Below are 7,883 nucleotides of genomic sequence, written 5' to 3' on the forward strand. Positions count from 1 at the left end.
CATCATACAATTGGTGAGACACTGGATGATGATTTATGACACATTAGAGCGACTGAGTGTACAGAATGAAGCTAACAGGTCCAAGAACAGACCCCTGTGGAACACCACAACATAGATCAACTGGGCTGGAGTGTATTCCATTTGCAGATGCAATTTGTGTCCTGTTGACCAAGTAGGACTTGAACCACAGTAAGGTTATATCATTAATGCCATATACATGCTGGAGACGGTGAAGTAATATATCATGGTCTATTGTGTCAAATGCTGCAGACAAATCAAGGAGGGTCAGGACTGTAATCTTCCCGCTATCCAACGCAGAGAAAATGTCATTAACTACTTTTAGAAGAGTAGTTTCAGTATTGTGGCAAGGGCGATATTCAGATTGTACATTGCTAAAAAGACTATTTGAATTTAGATGAGATACAAGCCGGGATAGAAAACCCTTTTCTAAGATTTTTTATATGAATGCGAAATTAGAAACCTGGCGGTAGTTCTTTAAATGGTCATGGTCTAATATTGGTTTCTTCAGCAGAGGCTTTACAATGGCAGTTTTGAAAAATGATGGGAATTCCCCAGATGAGAGAGAGGTATTAATGACATCAGTTAGTGAAGGCAATACTGGATCTAAACACTCAAGCAGCAGTGATGTTGGAATTGGATCAAGTTCACATGACTTTGGTGCACTCTTCATCAGGATTGTACGTAAGAAATCCATAGAGACGGGTTCAAATGCTGCTAATGGTTGCCGCTCAAATTCTGTATCTCAACTGGATGGTGACGATCAGTCATTTGGAATTGCGTTCTCAAGCTTATCTCTAATGGTTTGTACTTTGTCACGGAAGAAATTTGCAAACATGTCCGGAAGGTCGACTGGAGAGAAGGTAGTTGGAAGTGGTGTATATTTGTTCCTTGACATTAGCTTGTTAGTAATCTCAAAGAGCTCTTTGCAGCTGAAATTTTCCATGATCTTAGTAGTATAGTGGGCTGATTTCGCTGCATGAACTATATTTGTGACATTCTTCTTAGCGGCTTCATATATTTGCTTATGAATAGTGAGTCTGGTGGAAAGCCAAAGCCTCTCAGCTTTACGGCGGTCTCTTTTAGCAGTGCGAAGCTGGTCCCTAACACCGCTATACCATGGAGAACACTTTTGAATTGATGCTCTGCACTTGGTACCTAGGGCATGTTTGTCAAGCAATAAACGCAGGCAGTTTTCGAGTTGTTCTGCGGTAAGAGGTAAGCAACTTGTGATGTTAGTTTGGATGTAGTGCATTAGTTTAGTTCTATTTAGCAGCAGATAAAGGTGGAGGGTTAGGGACTGATACGTCAAGATGGTTTATAATGCAGAGGTGATCTGATCCAAAGTCATGGGATACCAGGGAGGACCGTATAATGTTATCATCAGATCTATGAAGAATCCAGTCTAAAATGTGACCATGTTTATGGGTGGGTTGGTTAACTGATTGTTTGAGGTTGAAAACATTAATGTAATCTATGAGTTTTGGTGTATTTGGGTTTCCGAGACAGTCAAAGTGAAAGTTGAAATTTCCAAGAATAAACAGGGTGCCACCTTTCAAATTTTCATAGTCCAGGAGATTCGGAAACTGCTCCAAAAAGAGAGTGTCAGCCAAGCTAGTTTTTTTCTACTAGGAGAAAGGCTGCACAGGCAGACAAAATGGACTGACCTTTGCTCCGGTGTGATTGTTGTTTGGACTAGTTCAAACGATGTGAGGTCGAAATTGAATGTTGTGGTGTGGTTAAGACGTTTTATCATGGAGTTCTTTACTATGAAGCAATTCCACCTCCGCGAGAATTACGGGGGAACGAATTGATTGAGTAACCAGTGGGTGTTAGATCCACACACTTGGGCTCATCGCGTGATGTTTTTAGCCATGTTTCTGTCAGGAAAAAGACGTCCATATTCTTTTCTTTTTTTAAAAATCAGATCCACTTTAACGTTTATGTGCAACATGATTATTTTACTTATGTCCAACTTTGAATACGTATCTAAATATGAAATAAACATCACATTACAATGTTGAAATAAATAAATAACGTTTTGCACGAGTATGTTATATAGGATGATATATGAGACATATGAAATGGATAGTTTGATATATGTCTCATATATCATCCTATATAATATATAAGCAGCTGAATGGAATAAACATGTTATTTTGCGTTCAAGCCATAAAGATGTTTTATATTGTTTGCAACAGAGACAAAGAAGGAAAAATCAGACTAAACTTATGCAAAGCAGTGCTCACAAATGTACATCTGGATCAAAACAGAATCCATGCCTGGAAGAAGAAATAAACGAAAAGTCGACGATAACAAGACCGTAAGTTTATCTTAACCAAATACACCACACATTCTTCCATGCCTGCCGGGATTATAAATTTACTCTAATTTTCACATAGTCATCTACTTAGGATTCAACAAAAGCTGCATTAAAATGAGCCACTGGCTCGTTAGAAACATACGGATGTATCACATTGAAGAATAAAACCTCAGTGCTGCACGCCTGGTACTTGAATGTGCCACAACCTAACTTTTTCTAAACAACCAAATTATGGATTGTTAAAACACCTACATTAGTAACATGTTTATCAATAGTGAAGCGTAACCATTGGCTAGTAAATTAATGACAACCTTCTGGTTCTGATGTACTGAACATCTGCCACTCACACGCCTGATGGGTGCATTATATATTCAAGGACAGAAATGAAACATAAAGAGAAGAAAATCTGCATCATCAATTTCTCTCCTTGCCCTGATGCTGGCTAGAGCAGCTGGCATTTTGCAGGAAGAATATTATGATGATAACACAACCGCTTCTAATGGGTGTCAAAATGTATCACAAACAAGTCAGCATCGAATCTACTGACCGTCATAATATTTAAAAAAAATTAAAACAAAAATATAAATATCTACACAGTTATTATTCACAAGCAGGGAAACTGCATAACATTAATCACAGCCAAAAATTGTAATAACTTTACAATACTTTTCCTGGTGACAATGTATCTGTATTGTGTTACCTATGATATATCAGAAACAAGTTACTTTTCATGAAACAACAACACTATCACTTTCGTCAATAATATATTATTCAGTTTAGATTATAAAATAAGTATGATTCATGTTCATTCTTCATACAATATTGTATTCCGCTATTATATAAATCAATATCTTAAACATAATTTTGAGGTAAATTTACACTACTTTTCATTTCTCTGTTCGTCGTGGTAAGAGTTCAGAGAGCATAGAGCGGATTAAATGGAAGTCCCCCACCGTCTGCCCATGCATCCCAACAGACTTTTCATGTCTTTTCATAGAATATAATTGTGCTCACTCTCCCAACGCGATGTGTGGAAAAACAAAAACTCATGTGAACTTTACTGTATTATCCAGTCATGTAACGAATAGCGGAGGCATGAAGAAAAAGTAAACGCCCATGTCAAATTTCTAGTGGCCCCTTCAAAAAACTAGACTAATTCCCGCTGAGTTGTCCATTTCTTTCCATAACCACTTTCAAATGATGCATTTACCTGTGGCAGAAAACAGTATGCCAGACTGTAACGTACTGATAGCTAACGAAAGGGGAATTCTATGTCAAGTTATTTGTTTCTGTTTGTACCACAAATTGTTCATATTGTTAAAATTGCAAAACGAAAATCTTTCTTTGAAACATGTGCAAAAAACTAACTGGTTTGAAATCTTTAAAGCACAAAATATTAATATGTATATTTATTTTAATTATTTGTATGTTAGTTTTTTTTATTATTTCATTACATGTTATTGTAATGTAACATTGTCTGCTGATCTTGACCCTGTCCAAAACTGAGTTCATTTCTGCTTGACTTGATTGACTTTTGTATTTCATTATTTCATTTATGTAAACAACTAATACTAGTTTCGTTATTCTCTATGAGTATGAGCTTGTTAACCGAATTATTATTCAGTGGAAAATATGTTGATCAGGGTCAGTAATGCTTTAACTTCTAGCACTTGAAGTTCTATTATGTTGTGACCTGTTTGGGCTGAATGTTTTGTTCAAATTATTGAATTCACGTGATTGTTTTCAATGGAAATACAAAGTGCCTTGACAAAAGACTCGGATAAAGACATTCATTGGAATTTATATTGAATTCAAACCTGAAATAATATTTATGTGATTCAACAAGAGACTGTAGACACATCAGTAATTCGTCGGCTATAACTGACATGTCGTCGCCTTCGATTTTTAATCTTTTCGGGACTTGAACTGAATCTTATTCAAGACTTTTTATTACTAGGACTTGTGTCTTTTAATTCTTGGATTTTTTGGGATTTAATTCGCAATAATGAAAGTTCTTTTTTTCATTTTTTACTTTGTATTTTTGTGAAATATATTATTTGTTAATTTTTTTAAAGTTCTTCTCTCTTTTCTGTTACTTATTTTAAGAGCATAGACTCGTAACAATATATTATTTGTCACTTATGCTTTGCTAATCTTAATAATGTAACCGCACTAATAATTGTCACACATATCTCTGATAATTTTTGATATACAGTTAATAATTGGCATATTGTTGAATGAGATTGTTGACAAATGGATTTTTATTTATATCCATTGTAAACAATCCTGGTAATATTTTTATTTTATAATGATTAATCATACATATTAAAACTAGCATCCGTAATCATCCTTTCTTTAACCTATTGGCTAGACTTGAAAATGTACAGATGTCAAATACTACTTTTAAATGTCTATATTGTACTTTTGGCGTGCATTATGTCAGTAATTTCGAAATTTATAGCCTGCAGTCAATATGTTACTGTCACAGCGATGCGTGATTCACATACATTTCTTTCCGTGAGTGGAAATACTATTCGACAGTATAAATGCTGAATATTGTTAACTTTTTTTAAAATTTGATAAACTATAAAATTCTTTGTCTGGATATTTACCTGCTTTTTGTTTCGCTATGCAGGGTTATAATAACAACCTGTAGCTGGATGTTTGGCTATATATCTGTGCGGAGTTTCGCCGCCTATCATTACAATATGTTCCAAAATAAGTCATTTCAAACATTTGATAATCCATCACCAAATTTCACAGGAAACGATTGATTGTATCATTTTCCATGCAATGCACATCGGCATAGGTCAAGAAGATACTGTTTTTTTCTTCTTCTGATTTCGCATCATTAAACATATTACAAAAGGCTCAGCTCGTGCAACAGTCATTTTCCTTCCATGTCTAATCGATCATGAATAGGTGTGTTAATTATATAAAAAAGGCTAGGAAGACTAAATAACTAATGGCCACAGAGTTCTGTAAATTATATGGAACAGATTGATGGCATGCAACTGATGTAATTAGGAAAACTAATGAAAAATTTGTGTTATAGTTCGAACTAAAGTTTATAAATCTCTTCGATCAGTATTCTACTCATGGGTAAATAAATGCATATATATATATATATATATATATATATATATATATATATATATATATATATATATATATATATATATATATATATATATGGCATATTAAAGAAAGAAGTGTTATAATGAAAGTATTATATTATATTATATTATATTATATTATATTATATTATATTATATTATATTACATTATATTATATTATATTACATTATATTATATTACATTATATTATATTATATTATATTATATTATATTATATTATATTATATTACATTATATTATATTACATTATATTATATTACATTATATTATATTATATTATATTATATTATATTATATTATATTATATTATATTGTCAATATCGACATTGGAATATAATGATGGATGATGACTGTAGTTAAGGATTTTTATTCAGACAGGTATAGAACTCATTGGGTTCAATTTGAATTAGCGTTACTGTGTTCAGTTTAGCAGAGTGATGACTTGCACTTATCAGTTGTATAACGTCGATACGGAGTTTAAATATGGTATTCTGAGAGTGCAAAAAGGTTCACCTAGAGAAATCACATTTTGAATTTTGTATCATGAGGTGGATAGTCAATGTATTATTGAAAAAAGTATAAATTTGTACGCAGTTTTGTAAACTAATTTCTTAGCACATACACATAGACTAACACATGTGCCCTTATTAACTGTGTAATACGATATACAAGGGGTACTAATGATGATCGACATGTCAAACAGTTTAACTGTATAATCACCGATTCAAAATGTATAATGCTACAAAAGTATATATTTATTGCAAAATTGAATAAATCCGAGACACCTGTGAATGTAATAATGAAATGTGATATTGAATGTCTCGAATAAATAAAAAACTGTTAGTGAATGTATGATCACTGTTTGTAAATGAACCCAATTTTTGGCGAACTATTGGCTATTTGGCCCCAAATCATCTTCATTTGGAAAGAACACGGTTGAAATCATTTCAAATAAGATGAAATAGATACACAACATATATTGAAATGCAATTGTTTTCTGTGTAGATTTTCTATGAATACGTTAAGCTAAGTTACGGTACAGAACTTGAAGATATACTCTCTTTTACTATTCACATTAGAATGATATTACGTAGAATTCCTATCTTTTGTAAATTATATTCATGTAGCTAACCAAAACTTAAATCTGCATGTTTGTGATTTATTATAGCTTTCTTTTTTATCCTAAGTAAAACTGAAGCTAGAACATTGTGTGTAGCACAAGCTTGAGTTTTTGACTATGTGTGACCCAGCCTTTCTGAAAGAAATGTTTAAAAATGAATTTTAGAAGTGTTCATAACCATTCATTTCAGTCGGAAAGTCACGTCAACAAGCACGTAAGAAACAATGCAGACTTGAGTTTTATAATTTTTAGATTTGCCTGGTTAAGTTGTAAGACTGATACTTTTGTCTACCACTGATCCGATTTTGCCCACCTGACCCTGTTGCAAGGCTCAAATCGACCTCTCGATAATGTTAATAAGAAGACAAATGTTTCAGTTCGAACATGTTGGCAGCAATGCTGTAAAAATACAGGAGCGGTTAGAAACAATCAAGATATCATTAAATATGCTAATGCTCACCAGCAAAATTGGCGACACTCCGGACTCTGACTAAAGGCCAACTAGACGAAGTAAGAATGCGATCGCTTTGCTCTCTCCCAGGATTCCACTTAGCAGTTTGAGGTTCGTCTCACGAATCATACCTCGAATGTATGTCAATACCTGTAATTCGGACTTACTCGACCATTTTAAAAACATGAATTGACCGAGGAATTGCGAATGCAGAGAACTATTAGTCTGGTATCAGCACCGCTCTCTACCCCGTTACTCCTCGTTGTTGGTTTGAACGATGGAGCGGAGAATGGCCTGGGAACACTGACTAAGGAAAAGTATTCGGAATGTCCTCGGCTATTTATGCAAGACAAAATTATGCCTAAGACGTATGTCGACGCAGTATTTTACAGAAAAACAGTATATTTGTATCTTTGCTACAGGAAATATGTTCTCAAAGCAAGAACTGTATTCCACCTCTGCTATTTCTACGACTGGGTTAACAGTATGATTGAAAGAAGTTCAGAATGAAAATTGTAGTTCGATGCATTTGCAAAGCCTCTATCAATCGTAGTTTCGTAAATAGCTAAGGATGTTCTAAGGTAAGCCTCGATTGCATTCGGAGCTACCTCGTCACTTTCAAATACCATTCAGATAAGTTCAACTTGCTTACGGAGACTCTGAGGTAATAGTAGTGACATTACAGATATTGGTACAATTGTGGCAGAATAACATCTGGCTAGATGTGCGCGAACAGACATGCAATCATAATTTTGAATGTTAATCAAGCAGATTTGCAATATGTAATTTGATGAGATCATTTAGTTTCAATAGTGTAAACATGCTCCTTACGC

At 33.9% G+C, this 7,883-nt stretch overlaps 2 protein-coding genes across 2 annotated transcripts in view; one reads left to right on the top strand and one right to left on the bottom strand.

Annotated features, from left to right (window-relative positions):
- The window catches only part of LOC149772619 (uncharacterized), a 36,919-nt gene extending 29,757 nt beyond the window's left edge, over positions 1–7,162 (bottom strand). Inside the window, exon 1 of the mRNA XM_089947560.1 lies at positions 7,060–7,162. The gene's annotated coding sequence lies outside the window, so the exon portion shown is untranslated. The remainder of the gene's footprint in view (positions 1–7,059) is intronic.
- Positions 1–7,883, top strand: part of LOC149772614 (uncharacterized) — a 419,962-nt gene that overhangs the window by 198,895 nt on the left and 213,184 nt on the right. The gene's annotated exons all lie outside the window — the stretch shown is intronic.

The sequence above is a fragment of the Sinohyriopsis cumingii genome, unplaced genomic scaffold (assembly GCF_028554795.1).
Source record: "Sinohyriopsis cumingii isolate HCF-2022 unplaced genomic scaffold, ASM2855479v2 utg001339l, whole genome shotgun sequence".
NCBI lineage: Eukaryota > Metazoa > Mollusca > Bivalvia > Unionida > Unionidae > Sinohyriopsis > Sinohyriopsis cumingii.